The sequence below is a fragment of the Sus scrofa genome, chromosome 5, assembly GCF_054392235.1.
Source record: "Sus scrofa isolate SSC_HxYL_T2T_F1_AM1 chromosome 5, Sscrofa_HxYL_maternal_Yorkshire_Landrace_v2.0, whole genome shotgun sequence".
Taxonomy (NCBI): Eukaryota; Metazoa; Chordata; class Mammalia; order Artiodactyla; family Suidae; genus Sus; species Sus scrofa.
Genome location: NC_139387.1, coordinates 30,030,945 through 30,054,017, shown reverse-complemented (window position 1 = coordinate 30,054,017; position 23,073 = coordinate 30,030,945).

Sequence of the window (23,073 nt, the reverse complement as noted above, 5' to 3'; positions counted from 1 at the left end):
GGATAATAATTATCTTTTAATATTTGGATGTCTTTTCCAAGGAAGACATAAACATGAGGGCAACAATCAGTATTATAATGTTGGCATTGCCCGTTCACTTTTATCACAGTTATTTTCCAAATGTAAGAAAGTGCACACTATGTTAACCTAAGATTATTTTTTTCAGTTTATTTATTTTATTTAATTATTTTATTTTTATTTTTTTAATTATTTTTTATTACTCAAAGAATTTATTACATTTACAGTTGTACAATGGTCATCACAATCCAGTTTTATAGTATTTCCATCTCATACCCCCAGCGTAACCCCCCACCTCCGCCAAACTGTCTCCTTTGGAAACCATAAGTTTTTCAAAGTCTGTGGGTCAATATCTGTTCTGCAAAGAAGTTCGTTCTGTCCTTTGTTCAGATTCCACATAAAAGTGATAGCATGTGATGTTGGTGTCTCATTGTCTGACTGACATCATTTAGCATGATAATTTCTAGGTCCATACGCGTTGCTAAAAATGCCAGTATTTTGTTCCTTTTAATGGCTGAGCGATATTCCATTGTGTATATGTACCACCTCTTCTTGATGCACTCCTCTGTCAATGGACATTTAGGTTGTTTCCATGTTTTGGCTATTGTATACAGTGCTGCAGTGAACATTGAAGTACATGTGTCTTGGCAAGTCGTGGTTTTCTCTGGGTAGATGCCCAGGAGTGGGATTGCTGGATCAAACGGTAGTTCTATGTTTAGTTTTCTGAGGAATCTCCATACTGCTTTCCACAGTGGTTGCACCAATTTACAATCCCACCAACAGTGTACTAGGGTTCCTTTTTCTCCACACCCTCTCCAGCACTTATTGTTTGTAGACTTTTGCATGGTGGCCATTCAGGCTGGTGTAAGGTGGTACCTCAGAGTGGTTTTGATTTGCCTTTCTCTAATAGTGAGTGATATTGAACATCTTTTCATGTGTTTTTTGGCCATCTGTCTGTCTTCTTTGGAGAACTGTCTATTTAGATCTTCTTCCCATTTTGTGATGGGGTTGTTTGTTTTTTTTGTTGTTGAGCTGCAGAAGGTGTTTATAAATGTTGGAGATTAATCCCTTTTCAGTCGACTCACTTGCAAAGATTTTCTCCTACTCTGTGGGTTGTCTTTTTGTGTTGTTTGGGGTTTCCTTTGCTGTGCAGAAACTTTGAAGTTTGATTAAGTCCCATTTGTTTATTTTTGTTTTTATTGTCAATACTCTAAGAGGTGAATCTGAGAAGATATTGCTGTCATTTATGTCAGAGAGTGTTTGGCTTATAGTTTTCAGAGTGTAGGTCTTTTTTCTCTTTAGGTAGGTTTACTGCTAGGTATTTTATTCTTTTGGATGTGATGGCAAATGGGATTGCTTCCCTAATTTCTCTTTCTGCTCTTTCATTGTTAGTATATAGAAATGCAGTCAATTTCTGTGTATTAATTTTGTATCCTGAGACTGCCAAATTCACGGATGAGGTCTAACCATTTTCTGGTAGAGTCTTTAGGATTCTTTAGGTATAATATCATGTCATATGCAAATAGGGATAGTTTTACCTCTTCCTTTCCAATTTGGATTCCTTTTATTTCTTTTACTCCTCTGATTTCTGTGGCTAGGACTTCCAAAACTATGTCGAAGAGTAGTGGTGAGAGCGGACATCCTTGTCTTGTTCCTGATCTCAGCAGGAATTCTTTCAGCTTTTCACCATTGAGAATGATGTTAGTGTGGGTTTGTCATATATGGGCCTTTATCATGTTGAGGTAGGTTCCCTCTATGCCCACTTTCTGAAGGGTTTTTATCAGAAATGGGTGTTGGATTTTGTCAAAGGCTTTTCTCACGTCTATTGAGAGGTTCATATGGGTTTTATTCTTCAGTTTGTTAATGTGGTGTATCACACTGATAGATTTGCAGATATTGAAGAATCCTTGCCTCCCTGGGATAAATCCCATTTGATCATGATGTACAATCCTTTTAATGTATTGTTTGATGCAGTTTGCTAGTATTTTGTTGAGGATTTTTGCATCGATGTTCATTAGTGAAATTGGCCTGTAATTTTCTTTTTTTGTGGAGTCTTTGTCTGGTTTTGGTATCAGGGTGATGGTGGCCTCATAGAATGAGTTTGGGAGTATTCCTTCCTCTGCAATTTTTTGAAATAGTTTCAGAAGGGTAGGTATTAGCTCTTCTCTAAATGTTTGATAGAATTCGCCTATGAAGCCATCTGGTCCTGGACTTTTGTTTGTTGGAAGTTTTTTAATCACAGTTTCAATTTCAGTTCTTGTGATGGGTCCATTCATCTTTTCTATTTCATCTTGGTTTAGTCTTGGAAGATTGTACTTTTCTAAGAAATTGTCCATTTCTTCTAGTGATCAAAGGATCAATCCAAGAAGGAGATATAATAATTTTAATTACCTATGCACCCAACCTAGGTTCACCACAATATATGAGGCAACTTATCAGCAAAATTTGGGAACCTCAAGCAAAGAAGTTAATGAGCTTATCTTGCAGTTTTACATTGTGCTACTCTTGACTAGGAAATGTGTTTTTGGATGGAATATACATTTGTGTTTATAGGATAACAATAGCTGGAAGTGATTTGTGTTTTAATCTTCTAAAAATGTGATATATTAATATTTTATAAACATTATTAATTGCTTAGACTTAATGGTAGACATGAAATGCAAGGAAAAATCAAAGTACTCATGTTTTTCATTATGATGGAAGTTTTAGTTCTTCCCATTCCACTTTCTCCTCAGGAGTTCTGTGGTGTGCTGTGCTATCTGAATATCTCAGGATTTCTGAATTTATGGCATGTCTTCTGTGCAATGTTTTGTTTGGATACCTCTCCTACCCCATCATCAGACATTCATAATAACATTCCAGGTGATTTGCACTTGGTTGGAGTAAAGATAATTTGGCAGATGCTCTGGTTGTTGTAAATTGGCTATGATTACTGAAACATTTGCTGTTTGGCCAATGCACGTTTGAGTGTTGACAGTTAAGAGATGTTGAAATGAAAAGAACAAAAGCACAAAGGAAATGAAACTACACAGGTGTCAAAGCAGAGTATAAAACATCAAGTTAGGAAAATAGGGCTTCCACAATAACCAGTTTATTTTTGTTTATTTTTTATTTTGTCTTCTTAGGGCCACACCAGCAGCATATGGAAGTTCCCAGGCTAGGGGTCGAATTGGAGCTGTAGCCGCCAGCCTACACCACAGCCATATCAAAGCGAGATCCGAGCCACATGTGCAAACTACACCACAGCTCATGGCAGCACCGGATTCTTAACCCACTGAGCAAGGCCAAGGGTCAAACCTGCATCCTCATGGTTACTAGTCAGATTCCTTACCACTGAGCCGCAATGGTAACTCTGACATTAACCAGTTTAAATGTAACTACTTAAACTTAAATTTATTAATATTTATTAAAATTAAAGGTTCAGTTCCTTGGTCATGCTAGCTACATTTCAAGCGTTTGGTAGCTTAATAGTCATCAGACAAATAGCTGTTACAGTGGACATCACAGTTATAGACCATTTCCATCAACACAAAATCTATAAGACAGCAGTGGTAGAACCCAACTAATCATGCAGAATAAGAAACGGCTAGGATGATAGTCTGTGTTAGACCACTTGCCTTTGTTAATGATACACAGTTCAATCAGAAAATTTAATCAAGTTTGTTTGAATGTTAATAACATTTTGAAGTCTAATAGTGAATGTTTTGAAATGATGATGGTGATGATAATAATGATAACAAAGGAGTAATAATATGCTCACTCTTTGTGTTCTACATTTTTTTAGATTTTATTATATAACTGACTTGTTTTGTCCACACACTTCACATCTTTGTGTGCGGCAATCTTTTCCATTGCTCTGTAGTTTAATATTTATTCCATTGTTAATGGACAGTTTGGACAGTTGGGTTAGAGTAGTCTAAAGATAATGATAATGTGAGTTGAAAGTAACTGTAGATGCAGACTGTTGCATTTGGACTGGATGCATAATGAGATCCTGCTGTACAGCACAGGGAACTATATCTAGTCACTTGTGATGAAGCATGGTTGAAGATAATGTGAGAAAAAGAATGTACATATATGTATGACTGGGTCACTTGGCTGTATAGCAGAAATTGACAGAGCATTGTAAATCAACAATAATAAAAAGATCTTTAAAAAGTAAAAAGAAATATGCTGCAAATCATATGCATAAGATTGCAGGAGTAACTATATTAAAATCAGACAAAATAGACATCATTAGAAAAAATAATTATCAAAGATAATGAGAGAAATTACCTAATGATTAAGGGGACAAATTAGGAGAAAGGTATATCACTCAGAGGTTTTATGCACCTAATTACAGAGCCTCAAACATAGGAAGTGAATATTTTTAAGAATTAAAGGGAGGAATAGATAATTCTACAATCATAGTTTGAGATTTTAATACTCATTTCAGAGAAATTGACATGACAACTTGTCAAAGAATCAGAAAATAATTGGAAGATTTGAAGAATTCTATCAATCACCCTGATAGAGAACAAATGCAGAATATACGATATCTTCACATGCATGGGGCATTTCTAACAATGGGAACCACCTGGCCATAATACAAACCTTTATAAATTTTAAAAGTTAAGCCATTAAAATTATTAGAACTTTGTTCTGTAATCATAACATCAATTAGAAATCAGTAACAATAAGATTTCTAGAAAAATTCAGTCCAAAATGGATAGTTAAAAATACTTTTAGGGAGTTCCCATCATGGCACAGTGCTTAACGAATCCAACTAGAAACCATGAGGTTACAGGTTTGATCCCTGGCCTTGCTCAGTGGGTTAAAGATCTGGCGTTCCTGGGAGCTGTGGTGTAGGTTGCAGATGCTGCTCACATCCTGCGTTGCTGTGGCTCTGGCATAGACCTGCGGCTACAGCTCTGACTAAACCCCTAGCCTGGGAACCTCCATATGCCCCGAGTGTGGCCCTAGAAAAAAGACGAAAAGACAAAAAAAAAAGCTTTTAAATATCTATAGCTCAAATATGAAAATTAGAGGGACATTAAAAATTCAAATCAAATAATTGTTAAAAAATAAAGTATAAAACTTTGTGGGATACAGTTAGAGCAGTGCTTAGAAAATAGTTTAGAGCTGTAGCTGCTTTAATTGGAAGGGAGGAAATGTCTAAAGTCAGTGGCCTAAGGTTGAATCCTAGTGATTAAGAAAATTAAAGCAAATTTAAATCAAAGTTAATGGAAAGAACATAAGAATAAAATCAGAGAAAGTAATGAAAGAGAAAATATACAAACTTTAGAAAAACTTAATAAAACCAACCTTTGGTTCTTTAAAAAAAATATTTATAAAAATGATAAAGCTTGAACTAGATTCATCATGGTAAAGAGAAGATACAAATTATCAGAATCAAGAATGAAAGAGGGATTAGCACTAAAGATCCTCAAAAAGATAAGAAAATATTATCAATATTATCAACAATTTTGTTTTATGAAAACTTGACAACTTAGATGAAATGGAATAACTTCTTCAACTATATACCACTTAAACTGACGTTCGGTGACAAAAATCTATTGTCCTTATGTCTAATAAATAAATACATCTTGTTATCACTTTCCTGTGAAGTAAACTTTGGATATAAACAGTTACATTTATAAGTGTTCTGATGTTTACAGCTTACTCTGAAATGCGGAAAAAAAAACCCATGAAGTTAAAAAAATTTAATGGATCAGGAGATTCTGTCATGGCTCAAGAAGAAACAAATCTGACTAGTATCCATGAGAACGCAGGTTTGACCCCTGACCTTACTGGTTAAGTACCTGGTATTACTGTGAGCTGTGGTATAGGTTGCAGACACACCTCAGATCAGATGTTGCTGCGGTTGTGGTGTAGGCCAGCAGGTGGAGCTCGCATTTGACCCCTAGCTTGGGAATGTTCATATTCCGCAGGTGCGGCCCTAAAAAGACAAAAAGATAAAATCAAAATTTTTAAAAATTAATGGATCCCAGTAGAAGGATGGATAGCTGGATAGATATGTGCTAAACATGTGTAGTAAAGTTTTAATTACAGAATATAGGTAGAGGACATATGAGTGTTTCCTGTAAAAATCCTTTTAGTTTTTCTATATTTTTGAAGTTTTTCATAATAAAACGTTGAAACAAACAATGGGAATAGTCTAGGTAAGTGAATTTCAAACTATTCAAATCTGACACCTTTTGTCAAATCTTCAAATCTTTTGCAGAACCATGATATATAAAGCATAGATTTTTTTTGACCAGCGATAGGAAATAATTAAGAATAATTCCTGTTCCTCTATTATTTCTCTCCATATACTGACATGCAAACATCTCTGAGACTTCCTTAAGATATTGCAAAATATCATTTTAAAACAATTTTAATGATTAGTCTCATCTCAGTGCCTCATTTGCTCCAAAATGTGCTCTTATATTTTCATCTGAGGAAAACTTTTGAGAACTGAGGCTTTATATTTTTATGTTACACATCTCTGAACATGTAAATTTTCATGTTCAGTAAAAATAAAACTGCTTTGTGTGTGTGTGTCCATGCATGTACTCATGTGTATCTATACATGCCCATACATTAGTTCCTTTTTAAGGTTATGGGGAAAATTTTGAAATCTGAAATAATGACATATTACCCACAAAGGATTTTCTTAAACACAGAAAACATTACTCTCTTCTGTTGATGATCTTTTCAGGGATTGCAGTCCTGGGAGTTTGGAAACAAAATCGGTGAATCTTTGCATTTCATGTTTTTTAAAAATAAATGTGTTAGTACCATAAATATTATGTGCTTTGGGCTTGTGCAGTAAGTCTTTATTGGGGAAAGCTGTATACAACTGAATTCTTATGGGATGGCCAACAAATTCTGCTCTTAAATATCTTGGATGTTCTTTTTTTCCACTTCCATACTCTTCCTTTTGCAATTGTCCTATTCATTTTCCAGTTCCATACTCTTCCTTTTGCGGTTGTCCCAGTCATTTTCTCTCATGCCCTTGACAGCAAGAAATCAAGAAGCAATAACAACCTTAATTGTTTTGTACATCATCATAAAAACCAGAGGGTGTTTTGGAAGGTTTTCTTACTTTGATCTTTCTCCTTTCATGAAACAAACAACTCTAAGAAACAAATCTGGAGTTCCCGTCGTGGCTCAGTGGTTAACGAATCCGACTAGGATCCATGAGGTTGCGGGTTCGGTCCCTGCCCTTGCTCAGTGGGTTAATGATCCGGCGTTGCCGTGAGCTGTGGTGTAGGTTGCAGACGTGCCTTGGATCCCGCATTGCTGTGGCTCTGGCGTAGGCCGGTGGCTACAGCTCCGATTCGACCCCTAGCCTGGGAACCTCCATGTGCCGTGGGAGCGGCCCAAAGAAATAACAAAAAGACAAAAAAAAAAAAAAAAAACAAAAAGAAACAAATCCTATGATTCAATATAGAATAATTTTCAAATTTAAAATGTAGAACCATATTGTGTATAGTATTTTACACAACAATTTACCCTGCACTTTAAAAAATCCCCTATTGTTAAAGATATCACTTTTAAAAACTGTGTTGTCATCCAAGTCTTCCTTATTTCATAGTATATGGTTTATGCAAATTTTTGCCTTCCACATATTGTTAAAATACTAAGATTACTGCCCATAACAATGTTCCTGTTTTTCTTAAGCTACCTGATTTCTGACTGATATTTTTGTATCTTGATCTCCATTGCTTATATGTTCCTGCACTTCTTCTGGGACTTTCTCTTCTCTCAAAATTAAAGCTTTTGCATGTTCAGCTCTATGCTATTCCTCACCCCCACTTAAAAAAATAATGAAATTTCACTCTACCAATGGACGCTCTCTTCTTCCCTGATTTTGAAACAGTGGAGAAACTTGATTCTTTCTGACCCTTTTCCATTTAACTCACAGAGTTTTCCTCTTTTCACATATTTAAACTATATAAAAGTATGCGTACACTATTGGCTGTCATACTTGTTTTAACTCTTTTTAGTGGTTATCCTGTCATTTCTATTCATTTGCTGATGTTGTCCTTTTGTTGAAGTACACAGAATCTTGGAATGCAAATTTGGAGAGCCATTTAAATATTATATTATTCTTCCAGCTTCTCTTCTAAAACAGGAATTCAGGCACAGGGCAGTTGGGCAAGTTGCCCAAACCTCTAGAATACTAGTTTCTTGACTGAAGCGCCTGGACAACATATGGGAAACAGTAGAAGCAATGATTGATTGGGATATAAAGTGTTATAACAGTTTTGGAAAACAATATGGCAGTTTCCTAAAATGTCAAATATGCATCTGCCATACAACACAGCCCTTCCACTCCTAGATGTTTACTAAAGGTAGATGAAAACAAGCATCTACACCAAGCCTTCTAAACAAATATTTATAGAAGCTTTATTTATAATAACCAAAACTGTAAACAACCTCAATGTACGTAAATAGGTGAATGCATAAATATGTTTTGGTACTTTAAAACATGGAATAATACTCAGGAATAAAAATAAATTATTGACCGTTTCAATTATATAGCTGAATTTCAGAATTATTAGGCTAAGTGAAAGAGGTAAGACAAAAAATAGTAAATACTATATGAGTCCATTTATTAAAATTTTAAATATTCAAACTAATCTATAGTGACATAAAACAGATCAATAGTTGCATAAAGAATAGGGGTATTTTACAATGTGGAGTGATAGGGAGAAGAACACAGAAACTTACAGAAATGAAGAGTTCATTGTCTTTAGTATGGTTATGATTTCAAGTTAGTATACATATTTCAAAAGTGATCAAATTGTTTTCTTTCAGTATGTGCTTTATTATATATCAGTTATACTGCAATAAAGCTATCAAAAATACTGGTACAAAAGAAGAAGCAAAAGTGGAATGGAGACTTTTGAAAGCATATATAATATTGTGAAGAGCCTTACAAATCATTCTGAGCAATTTCAATTTTATTCTTGGAGTAGTATGGTGGAAGCATTTTATTGAGAAACTGTTTTAGGTGTCTGAATAAGAGATAATGTTGGCCTTTCTTGGGTAATGATAGTGAAAATTAAGTAAATCAGATGTAGGTGAGATATTGCTTTCTACATAATTTATTTTACCTTTATTTTTTTAGAGTATGTCTTCTGAAATGACTTGGTCTTCATTTCCTAAGACACAGATAACGTGTAAGATTATGTGCTAAACTCTGCTGGATGTTAAACAGCAATTAAATATATTTCTTTCCAGTTGGGAACTGGTACAAAAATTGGTACAAAAATTATCTGAGTCCTCTGAATTATTTATTTTGCTGTCTTGACATGCTTCTTCATTATTAATATCTCTTGATATCAGTGTCAGTATTGATTTAGCTTTATTTGAGAGTATTATCATGTTGATGAGTGCCTTTTCTCAGGTATACTATTTTTGTAATAATATACACTGACATTCATTCAATAAATTCTACCGCATAAAATAATGAATTATGGAATTCCACTGTTTAGAACTTAACACTATATTTCACTATATTGTTATTCAGACATATGTACATGTGTATGTGTATATAATTCCCATGATATACAAGTTATCAGCAGTTTTCTAAGTACTTATATGTGCCAATATTTGTGTGAAGCAATGAATTTTTAATGTTATAAATATCTTATTCTACTCTCTTTATACATTTTACATTGAATGACTGGTATGCTCAGTAAATGCATGTTTTCCTACATTTTCATGTACTAACAAATGGAAAAGTGGAAAACCTGCCAAGATATTATAGACACATCAGGTCTTATCAAGAAGAAATCTGTCAGGCACCTCTATAAATTAGAAAGTGCTTTCTTAGAGACAACCATGCCATTACAATGCACGTGATAAGAACTTGAAACCCTTGAAATTATGACTGAGTAACCTTTTTATTTTTGTTGCCCTGAGAGATTGAAATTTGTGTTTTCCTGAATTTCATTTTCAAGTGGAACATCAGAATTAAAATATTAATTTAGATCATCTTAATCTCTTATATAGTTATTACACAACTCCGCTTTCATCTTGTTTTCTATTTCCTATTCTCCACTCTGTAACCAGAGAATTCTTTCTAGTACATTGCAACTATGTCCTTCCTGTGTAAATATCTTCAATTCTTTATTTTCTTTTTTCATTTTTGTCTTTTTCTTTTCTAGTGCCACACCCACAGCATATGGAGGATCCCAGGCTAGGGGTCTAATTGGAGCTGTAGCTGCCAGCCTATGCCAGAGCCACAGTAATGCGGGATCCGAGCCGCATCTGCGACCCACACCAATGCTGGATCCTTAACCCACTGAGCGAGGCCAGGGATCGAACCTCGCTCAGTGGTTCGTAGTCAGATTCATTAACCACTGAACCATGATGGGAACTCCCAATTCTTTATTTTCTTAGAAAAAAGTCCAACATAACTGAATTCATTTTCTATTGTCTTCTTTTCTGATTTCTTTTTACTCCTCTTCTCCCAGTTTTCACCATTTGTCACAGATGCTGTAGCTGTGCTTTAAGGTGCCTGAGTGCTTCATGTTTTCTCTCTCTTTTGCCAAAACTTTATCCCATTTATTTGCTCTGTACTTCTGCATGGATGAGTTGTCTATCTTTTTTTATTTCAGTTTTCTTTGGCTTAATTCAGTTTTGTTATTTTCCTCTGCTTACACTGCCTTTATGAAGTTCCTTTGACACTTCCCACATGACTGAGTTTGGTACCACTCTGTGCTCCCCCAAAGTTCTGTAGTAATACTTACACTGCCTTTAAATTGCCTGTCAAAATAGAGGTCTCTTTAATAGACCGTCACTTCCTTGAAAACTCAACTTTGTCTCAATAATCCAGTAACCATTTTTAATGCTTATTAGAACACAAAGCGTGTATAATCTAAGTTCTCTCTGTTCACTATTTTTTTTCTTGTGATTCTTCTTTATGCTCATTAATGCTGCTTTTGTTATATTTATATAATGAATTTTTTTTTCTGGGCTGGGCTTCTTTGATCAGTAATTTGCCTTACATAATTTTTATCACCTCTTTATTTTCAAAATTTTTATGTACTTTTGTGTACTCATTGTTAGGAGTATACATCTATATTTGTTCACAGTTCTACCTTTAATTTCTTATTTGTTTTACTTGTTTGTTTAATCTTAGGCTGTCTTTAAATTTGATTTTAACCTATTTATATTTTTGCTTTTACTAATATATTTTGGTATATTACTTTAATGTTATTTTGGGCTTTCTGATTAACACAATTTGCTTTGCTTACATTTTCTTTATTTTATTGAATTTGTAAAGTTTCATAAATTCTCCTTTCTCTACAGTGACAATATGAAAGCTATGTACTGTAGTTACATTTTTCATATATATGTTTAAAATAGCTAAAGGTATAAAGTGTCATACATGAAAGATGAATAAATTCTGGAGATTCAGGGTAAGGCATGATGATTATAATTAATAGCTCTGTATTTTATACCAGAAATTTGCAAAGCAAGTAGATTTTCAGGTGTTGTCACCACAAAAAAATTTTAAAAAATAAAAATAGGTTTCTGTGAGGAGATGGATGTCATTAGCTTGATTGTAGTAATCATTTCATTATGCCTATTATATCAAAACCATGTTGTATATTTTAAGCACATACAGTTTTATTGAAAATAAAAGAATTATACAAAGAAAACATAGACTAAAGTAATTCTCAAAAAAATGTATATTATAATGTCTGAAGTTACTAAGTATCTCTGTTCTCTTCTTAACATATATAGGCTTTGTCCCACTTTACCCAGTGAAAATTTTACTAATTATTGCAGCTTAGAGATTTAGTTTTAATTTTTACAAATCACATTTTTTTATTCTTGTGTCAGGAGTTGATTAATTTTTCCAAAATATCTCATAAATTATGTCCTTCTTAGGGCTTAATTTTTGTCTTGGTGAAATTAATTCTTGATTTTTTTAAATTTTAGTGCATATGTGATGATGGTCAAGTCTCTAGGTTTTTTGTTTTTTTTTTTTTTTTTGGTCTTTTTTTTTTTTTTTTTTTTTTTAGGGCCACACCCACGGCACATGGAGGTTCCCAGGCTAGGGGTCGAATCCTAGCTGAAGCTGCTGGCCTATGCCATAGGCACAGTAATGCAGGATCCGAGCCATGTCCGCAACCTACACCACAGCTCATGGCAACACCAGATCCTTAACTTTTTTTTTTTTTTTTTTTTGTCTTTTTGCTATTTCTTTGGGCCACTCCCACGGCATATGGAGGTTCCCAGTTTAGGGGTTGAATCGGAGCTGTAGCCACCAGCCTACGCCAGAGCCACAGCAACGCTGGATCCGAGCCGTGTCTGCAACCTACACCACAGCTCACGGCAAGGCCGCATCCTTAACCCACTGAGCAAGGGCAGGGACGGAACCCTCAACCTCATGGTTCCTAGTCGGATTCGTTAACCACTGCGCCACGACGGGAACTCCCTTTTTTTTTTTTTTTTTTCTTAACTTTTTTTTGTCTTTTTTGTTTTTTGTCTGCAATATTTCTTATGCCTTTACTCTTAAACAGTAATTATTGTTATTTGATGGGCATTATTTAAATAATAGAATGAATATAAAAATGTCAACCTGCAAATATCTTGACCAGAAGTCCTCATAGTCATCTTTTGTAGGTTCAGTAGTCTTTACCTCAACTATACGATGAGCTTTTCTCGAGCACGGGTGGGGAAAAGGACTTGTGAATCAGATATTCTTAAAACTGACATTTGGAATATTTTTTGAGTCAAGATAATAGGTAATGAAAATTGTTCATGGGATTTTTGTGTATATGTGTCAAAGTACAAATAAAACATACTTTTGTGACTTCTTTTTGAAATCCACCTTTCTTTTCCTTAACCATATGAACTTTTTCCCCTTGCTTCTCAAAATAATCATCTCAGATTTAAAACATATTGGAGAATACTTTAAAAAGAAACCTTAAAAAAATATGTTTCAGGTAATATACTAATAGACAAGGAAGAGAAGAAAGAGATAAGTAACATTAAAAAAATTAAACCTTCAATCACATGTTAAAAGTGATGAGCATAAGAAATTGTGTAGTTCTTGCAACCATAAATTGAACTTGATTGATAATCCTGATCATTCCAATCAAGAACTTTTGTTAGCTTGATATAAACAGATTTTTAAACAGCAGACAATTGGAATGCTTTGATTTCTCTTCAGGAATGAAATAAAGTTGAAACACATTAAAATAATCGCAACTGGGGCATTACTTGGATAACAATTTTAAATTGCCTTTGTTGCTGACAAGTTCAAATGGGCCAGTGTGACCAGTTCTTTTTGCATTGTCAGTTTTTAATACAATGAAGCGTCAGGGTTAGAGTAATATTAAATGGCTCTTATCTTATCTCTGTACTTAATGATGCTTTAAAGAGCCTAAGGCAGATGAAATGATTAGATTTTGTGTAAGTGCTGTAAAAAGTGACCATATATTTCTATTGCCTAGAGAACAAAAGAAAAGCTAAAACGTATTGGATTAATTTTACTATATATGATTTGATCAAACTATTTAGTTTTATACTGATAGTAGTTTGAATTTATTTGCTCTTTAATGGATCATTTTATTTATTGTAGAAGAACTAGAAAACTCATTCATAGAGCCATTTCCTCCAGATTTTATGTTTTTTTTTTCCTCAAAGTGCTATCATCTCATATAGAATCTTGTAAACAGCTCATCAAGTCATGTAGTGTATCTTGCCCAAGCTGTTTTATTATATTAATAAGTCGGTTTCTTGATTTTGAATAAGGAATAAGGAGTCAAGCTTGGGAGCAGCATGAAGTATATTACGAAGATTCTTGAAGCTTACAAATACAACATACATTGTCTGAGATTAAAAAGACAGTTTTTGCCAGAGCTGGCAAATGAATCCAAGTCTTCCTGACTCCATGTGCTTAACTTCCATCACAGTCCATGTTTTCATCAGCATTGTATTTGTCCAGGATGGTCTCTTCAAATATATTGCAAAATGTATTTGATGTCTTGGCTGGGTTTTATTAATCTATTCAACTCTTCATGTACACAGGATGCTCATAACATACTGCTTTCACATACTTGGTACTTTTGCCCTTTTTCCATCTCTGTGTGTATATTTACTGACAACCACCACAAACAAAAACAACCACCTCTGTTGTGCTCATATGATAAAACACCTTAGGTTTGAAGTCAGTGCAATTGCAGAGGTACAACGAAGAAAATTTCTCTGAAAGTCTACTGCCTGAATACATGTTGTTTAATAGCCTACTCTTCACTTGCTGTTGCCAACTTGTGTCCTCACTGGCAGTGAAAACTGATACTGCTGATATGAGTAAAGCTTAAATAATAAGTATAATACAGGTTTATACAACACATTGTAACTACTAAAGTGCACTGAAATACCTTATCTGTTCTATCCTCAACATCAAAAGGGTATGTAAGACTATTAATTTTATTCTCATTTACAAATATGCAAATCAAGTTTCAAGAAAAATTAAAAACTTATCAAAGGTTATGTGACTGGAGAATGGCAGATTCTGGATGAAATCCTTTGGCACCCATGTCAGAAATCTTTTAATTTCTTTTGTTCTTCAGGGGAAATTAAAGTTAATGATTTTTAATATGATATTAATATTAGATATTATAAACATTATGAGTTGCCTTAGGTGAAGACATAATACTTTTATTTAAATATTTTATTCTTGGAGTTCCTATCATGGCTCAATGGTTAACAAACCTGACTAGTATCCATGAGGACACGCGTTTGATCCCTGGCCTCGCTCAGTGGGTTAAGGATCCAGCATTTCCGTGAACTGTGGTGTAGGTCACAGACGTGGCTCAGATCCGCATTGCTCTGGCTATGGTGTAGGCTGGCAGCTGTAGCTTTGATTTGACCCCTAGCCTGGGAACCTTCATGTGCCGCAGGTATGGCACTAAAAAGTCAAAAGACAAAAATAATAATAATAAAATTAGAAAATTAAAAAACAATAAATATTTTATTCTTTTAAAATAGAAACCCAGCTGGGATGAAGTTGACTTCATTCTTCATCAGGGCTAAAGCCTATTTTTTTTGTTTGTTTGTTTTTGTTTTTGTTTTGAAGGGCCGCACCTGTGGCATATGGAGGTTCCCTGGCTAGGATTCGATTCGGAGCTACAGCTGCCAGCCTACGCCACAACAATGCTGGATCCAAGCTACGTCTGTGACCTACACCACAGCTCACAGCAACGCTGGATCCTTAACCCACTGAGCAAGGCCAGGGATCGAATTCGCAACCTCATGGTTACTAAGTCGGATTCGTTTCTACTGAGCCACAATGGGAACTCCATAAAGCCTCATCTTAAATGAGCTTTTGGAGTTGAGTTATATTTAAAGGTGGCCTATGATAAAATTTGGTTAATAATTCATGAGAAAATTGTACAGTGGGTGGGAAGTATTTTATGAATCATTCACTCACATCTAAAATCAGACATATAAGATGAAACAGCTTCTTTAGAATAATGTTGTGTCCAAATATAATGCTTGGAAGTTCTGCATCTTGTGATGATGAAAGGCAGCCTGACCATTCAGGATAAAAGAAGTTATGTTTTCAACAGTGTCTTTGAGTCCTCAAATTAACCAATCCTGTACTGACCTTACCTTAGATTCTATATTATATGAGAAAAGAAACAACCCTTAGACACACCTAAAAAGATGAGTGAGCCCTGTGTACCTGGAATAGTTCCTAGAAGTAAAGTTTTGTTTATTTTATAGAATATCTATGTAATTCAGTAATATGAATTGTTGTTTATTGACTGAAGCCTCAATGCTATTATGTTGGTATAAGTTGCTATTATGTTGCCATAAATATCTATATCTTCCCAGGTTAGTCAGACAATTACTATGTTTAATTTGAGTTTGGTTTCCTGAAGTACAACCTCAGTGGGATTCAGGAATGAGATGCTTAGGATTTTTTTAAAGATATTTATTATTTATGTGACTGAAATAGCTATGTGTAGCAAATATTGACTGACAGTTATATTCCTTAAAATATAGTCAATTATGAAAACCTGAAAGTCTCCCAAAGGGAAAAATGAAGCATGTTGGAAAAATTACATTTGTTTCATTCTCCCTAATTTTTATTTTAATTTATCATTTGGCTGGTTCAAACGTGATATTGTTCATAGTGAAGTCTTCCTATGACAAGCTTTTTTTTTTTTTTTTTTTGACGCATTTTGACTGAATTGGATTCAATTAGATTGCTAGTTAAAATATTTTTCCGTTGATTTTTAATGTGTGGGAATGTATGTAGAAGGTGAATCTTTCTTAGAAAAACTGACAGGTGAAGGGGCGTGGGTGGAAAGATAAAAAGAGTTTTTTACTGTATGTTGAAGTTTGTGTCGTTGTGATTAGAGGGTGTGGCTTTTAGTTCCATGTACTCTAGTACTTGGTAATGTTGCTGAAGATACGTAACTATTTCTCTATAAAACCTTACATATTTTAACCATTACCTTCTACTTTTTTGTGCCCCTTGGATAATTAATGGTCATAATTTCATTCTTAATTTAATAACAAACTGAAAACAGATTATTTTCAAATGTTTAGATATTATTTGGTGTTATCCTAAGTTACAGCCATCTATGTATCTCATTTCATGCCATTTCTTCAAATTGGTCTATTTTTATGCATCTTTTCTTACATTCATTATGATCACTTTGCTAAGATCTTTATGTGATCTTATCCAATTTTTTATAAATTTTTAAATTAAATTACCCAGTTGGTTGTTTCTTTTTCTGCGTGGAAGCTTTTTAATTTGATGTATTCCCATTGGTCTGTTTTTGCTTGTTGGAGGAGGTCATCAAAAGGACATGGCAGAAAGATGACCTGCAAGCTAGACCCAGGCAATTGGAAGCTCCTTATCTCCTCACCTGTTCTCGGAACGTATGTTCCACACACCATTCCAGTAGGAGCTGTTTCAAGGACATAGCCTTGAAAGAGTAGGTCTTTTTAACCTGGCCTGAATACATGACTGAATCCAGTTAAGGCTTCTCTATAAGCTTTTAAGATTCTGGTGGACAGATGCAGAGATCTATTCATCTTGTGGCCTTCCGAGACAAGGCTCCTCTGTAAGAGCCCTTGATGGGAATCCCAATTAGTGCAGCCATTGCAGAAAACAGTATGAAGGTAAAGATTCCTCAAGAGATTACAAATAGAACCACTGTGTGATCAGCAGTCCCACTTCTGGTTATACACTGGAGGGAAATGAAATAAAAATCTGTAGCAGATATTTGCATTTCCATGTTCATTGCAGCATTATCCACACTGGCCATAACATGGAAAAAGACTCTGTCTCCATATAGATGAATTGGTTTTATATATATGTAATGTGTGTGTTTATGTGTATGTATATATATATAATTGATATTTTATGTATTGAATATCTGAATGTAACATATGAGCATGTTATTTAGCCATAAGAATGGAGGAAATCCTACCATTTGGAACAACATGGGTGGATCTTGAGGGCATTATGCTCAATGAAATAAGTCAGACAGAGAAAGATAGTGTATGATCTCACTTATATTTGGAGTCTAAAAAAACACTATTCACAGATATGGTGTATTGAATGACAGTTGCCGGAGGCTGGGGTGTGTGTGTGGGAAATGGAAAGCTGTTAGTCAAAGGGTATAAAGTTGAAGGTATAGGATGAATAGATTCTGGGAATCTAATTACCGCATGGTGACTGTAGTCAACCATACTGTATTATATACTCGAAAGTCGTCAAGGGAGAACATCATAAATATTGACAATCCAAAAATAAAAGGTAATTATATGAGGAGATCGTAGGTTAACTAATCCTATTTTGGGTCATAAATTCAATAAAGGTGGAAAATTATATAGTTGCTTATTACTTCTTTGTACAAAAGCTCTGTGTTTTCATATTTTATCCTGTGATCTTATTGAATTCTCTTGTTATACATAATCATTTTTTAGCTGAGTCTCTCAAATGGACAGTTTTGTCCTCTACTAATAATAATGTTTCTCGTCTCATATACCTGGGCATCACTTCCCATCTTGTCAATGGAGACCTATCTATACTCCTTTTTTAATTACATCTCTTGATACACTGCATCCCTGCCACTCTCTCTCTCACTGCTCTTGGTTCTCTGACTAGAGTAGTTGATTCTGTCAGATAGACCCAGGTGGTGGAAAGTAAAAATTAGCCACACTGACTTAAGCATATGAGATTTTTTATTTTGGCACTTACTGTACTTTATAGTTCATATCACCCTCAGATTATATTACTTTTCAAAGCCTAATATTTTAGGCTTTAAATGGAACTCAGAGCCCAATTCTACTTCTAGTCCATGCTCACCACAACATAAAATATGTTGGTTTAGAATCCTCAGAAGTAAATTCTAGCAAAAAAAAAAAAAAAAAAAAAAAAAATGCAACCCACAGGTTTCAGGCTTAATCGAGTCTTTTCTGCCTTCTCTGAACCAAAACTTTATTGTGATATCTTTGTCAATCTCTATAGCTAGTGCAGAGTTTCTCCTATTTTAAAATTTAGTAGGTCATTTCCTTTAAAGGGTGATTCTGGGGTGGGAGGGAGAGGAGAATCAAATATTTATATTTGTATGTAGGTTACTTGTTTTCTCTAGAAACCTTCCTATGCATTTTGGAAAATAAAAACACTTTTAGGCCTAAGATGTTGTTTTCTCAGTTCAAATGTTTTATTAAAATACAGTTTCCCATTTGTTATCAAGCCATTTCATTTATCCTTCTTTTCTCCCTATCTCTTGAAAATACTATAAAAAAGTTTATAGTATTTTCTGTTAGTGGTGTATGCATAAATTCTGTATTCTCAGAAAATTATTTGAAAAGCCGTTGCTTTCAGACATTATTTTTAGAAATTCTCCCACTCAAACTTTTGAAATGCTCTCTCAATGCAGAGACCTCTAAACCCTGAAAAGGCTTTTGGGGCATCATTCTATCTATATTTTAAGCATTGACTTTTTTGTTTGCTTGAATTCATTTCAAATACATTTAGTGACAAACACAGAGAATTTTAATTCAACCAATTCAATAAAATATAATGATAATTTTAGCTCCTCACACTCATTCCAGTGTCTAGTGCAAAAAACTATAGTTTTTCAACTTTGCTTTGATTTAATACATTGAAAAATGATTTTTACAACTTAGAACAATTTCAGTAGAATTGCTGTTTTGACTTTTGTAATAGATCCACCATGATCTGAATAAAATATTATATGATAATCATTAAAGAGTCATTGGCTACTACAAAGTCTGAGGCATAATAGGAAGAATATTAACAAGGTAACCCATGACTATGATCAGAAATGGCTTGCATATCTGAATATGCTTATGTGAAATAAAAATAATTACAGTATCTTTTTTTTTTGTATTTGGGTTAGAAAAATGTGGAATGGATATCATTTGAGGCAGTACTTTATATGCATTTTGTCTGTCAAGGCAATAGGTATTTCATTCTATTCTCCCCCTCTTATTTTTCTGAATAAAGGAAAATAAATCGGATTCTACCTACAAGGATTTATAGTATTTTAGAGAATGTAAAGCACCAAGACATACAGATATCCATGTAGATAAATAACTTGTATATTTAAGGTAAAATACAGAAAATATTATTTATTATTTGGAGATGGGTGAAGGACATCCAGTTGAAGACAGATGATGGCTAAAATACAAAGGTGGGGACATGAGATACGTATTTTTAGCCACCAAAAAATTTAGTTTAATTGAACAAAAAAGAGAATAAAGTAGTGATATGTGTTTGTTATTGCTTTTTTTAGGGCCACACCCGGGGCATATGGATGTTCCTAGACTAGGGGTCGAATCCAAGCTACAGTCTCCAGAATACGCCACAGCCCAGCAACATGGGATCCAAGCTGCATTTGAAATCTATACCACAGCTCAGGGCAACGCAGGATCCCAGACCATTGAACAAGGTCAGAGATCAAACCCGCATCCTCACGGATACCAGTTGGATTCATTTCTGCTTGCCACGAGAACTCCATAAAGTGGTGATATTTGAAAGAGGTTTGCAAGGATAGCTCATGATCAGAGTGTGAAAGGCTTTGGGAAACTTCTATCTGCTGTTTATGTTTTTATTTCTTTTTTTCCCTTACTTTCAGTTTTACTTCAGCATTGTGGACATTTGTCACTCCATTGATAGTATTTAAACATAAATACCTGCTGGTTCTGATCTATGGTGATAGCATCTAGATCGAAGTTTTCACTCTAGGGATTTATGAAGGAATGCATTGGAATGAATAAATAATAGTTGTATAATTTTTAAAAGCTGGTATCTCCCTTTGTGGCTCAGGAGGTTAAGAATCTGACTAGTATCCAAGGAGGATGTGGGTTAAAGGACCTGGCATTGCCCTGAGCCGTGGTGTAGGTTTCAGATGCGGCTGGGATCCCATGTTGCTGTTGTGGCTGTGGCTCTGATTCAACCCCTAGCGTGCGAATTTACATGTGCCCCAGGAGCAGCAGTAAAAAAGCAAAAATAAAATAAAAAGTTGTAGGATTGCACATACAAAAATAATAAGCTTGCTAATGTGGTTGCTGCTCTCAATTCCAGGGCTTAATACATGGGCTAGATTCATTCCAGCTGATTTCTCTGTTAAATTTAGATGTTCAAAATTTTCTTTAGTGCCAAGCCACAGAGGTAGTTGTTCATAAATTTGGGGAAAAAATTTGAAGACGACAAATCAGTCTATTTCTAAGTTCCTAAAGCAGGACATCTTGCTATTTCTGGCAGCTATGCTCTGGCCCTGAAGTCTGGTCTGCTTTGGTGTTTGCCTTTCTTCTTCCTAAACCTGTTGAGAAGCTGTCCTTTTTTGTTAAGCATATAAGTCTTTAGGAAGTGTTCTCAGGAGTCCTTTCATTTGCATTTATCATTTTATTTGTTTGTTTGTTTTAGCAACATAGTTCATCTTGATTCAGATAAGCTGTGGACTGTGATTAATATTACTTTTAAAAGTTAAGGTATAAAGATACTGGCAAGAAAAACTGGGATTAATGTGTCTGTCAAAGTAGTTTACTATTGATTGAATACATAAATAAAGCCTATGATTATTGGAAATTCTTCTCTGTTCAGTGCGCAGGACATTGTCATTTTATAAGGCTCACGTCAGGGCCTTTCTCTCATGAAAGTATCAGAGGTGCTAAAATGGGACTTTTTTCAATAATATTGATTTTATTTATTTTTTCTATAACCTTTAGGTTATAAATTATCAAAGGAGATACTCTTGCTTGTGCTAAAGCTTGTTGAGGAAAATAATTAAAAACAAAATATTCCACTCCAGAAATCCTCGCCACAAAGGTAGTAGAGAAAGGAACACTTTTATTATTGAATATGCCTTAAAGCAGAATGTGACATATATCAAGGCAGTCTGCTAAGAGAGTGTAAAAACAGAAGGAAACCTCACACATTTATACAGCCAAGGAGACATAACCTGTTACGTATATGCTCTCAAGATAAACAATAAGTAATCCTCAAGTAAGAGGAATTGACAGCACCATTTGTCACACATACTTCCTCCTAAATTTACCTGGTAATTGAGGTGGCCATCTGTGTGAGCTAATTGGCTTAACCCAGAGGAGAAATCAACTTGTTATATCTTTATGACAGGAGGTAGTTTTGCAATTTGGAGAAAGGTATCTACCAAAATCCAGCCCCTATCCTCCCACAGACACAGAATATAAGAGTTCTGTCAACCTCAGTGTTTACATTTCGAAAGATGGTGCCCACGTCCTATGAAATACCAAAGACCAGATGACAAAAGTCCTCTCTCGTCTTCAGAAGTACTTACAAACACTTCAAAGATATGAGAAAGTATGTAAAATTACAAATTTTCTAAGGAAAAAATCTCTGAGAAAATGAAGGGGAAGTAATCTCTTCTCCCATTTTCATAGGGAGAATTAAGCCTCATTTTAAATTTATATTTGTCCTTATATTATTAATTCATCCATTCATTTATATGTTGTGATAAATATTGAGTTTAAAATAATTTTAAGCAGATTTTTTGAAAAAAATGAAAAAAAATATTTCTTTGTAAATTGTGGCCTTAAATGGAATAGGCATTCTTCCAGATGCAGAAAATAAATTGTGAATTAGTTTTATAGGAAGTTAAAAGAGCAGCAAAGATTAAAATATAAACAAAGACTTTAACCTGATATTGGCATTTATGACAATGCTTACTATGATCTTCAGTTTGCCTTTCAGTGATTCAATCAGGTTTGACCAAAACAATATATGAAGCTGACGTGAAATTCCTTTATTCTTCCTAAAGTTAAAAATAGTAAAAGGAATATAAATGCACCAGGCAACAGTGATTCGTAATACTGGAAGTAGTCACTGTTGAGAAAAATTAACAGGTAAGTGAAGAAAGAAAAAATTAGCAAGTTCAAAAGTAGCAATTTCTGTAGCTCTCTGAAGCGGAGCTAGCAGCGACATGTAGAACATGACTATCTAATTAACACTGCATCAGCAGGTGCATTTTTTTGTGCAGTTATGTTTTGCTGAACATACTGAACCTTACTACTGAGACTTCTCTATATAGATCAAATTATCTTGGAATCTATTACCATATTATATTTGTAATGTCATTGTTGAAGATATGCCGATAAACAAAAAATTAGATTTCATAAATTAAAAGATATTTTCTTAGCATAGAATTCAATGTAACATTTATAAAGCAATAGAATCCAAAATATGTTGCAAGCATTTATACTATTTATCTATATCATGTATGTCCTCAGTACTAAACAATACTGTTGTTAGTACTGTTACTAACTTGCTCAAAATTTATTTACTATTAACATCAGAATATGTAGTAATAGACAAATATTTTGAAATATTTCTTTAGGAGACTGAGTTTATGCTATTGGTACAAGTTTAAAAACAAAGTAAAAAGAGTTTGGAAATACAAAAACTGTTTCATGAGAAAATTCTTTCATAAATTAAGTTTCCTGATGGCCAGAATTATGTCTATTTCACTGTCATCTTCCAGCACCAAGTGCAATGTCTTGAACCAACAGACT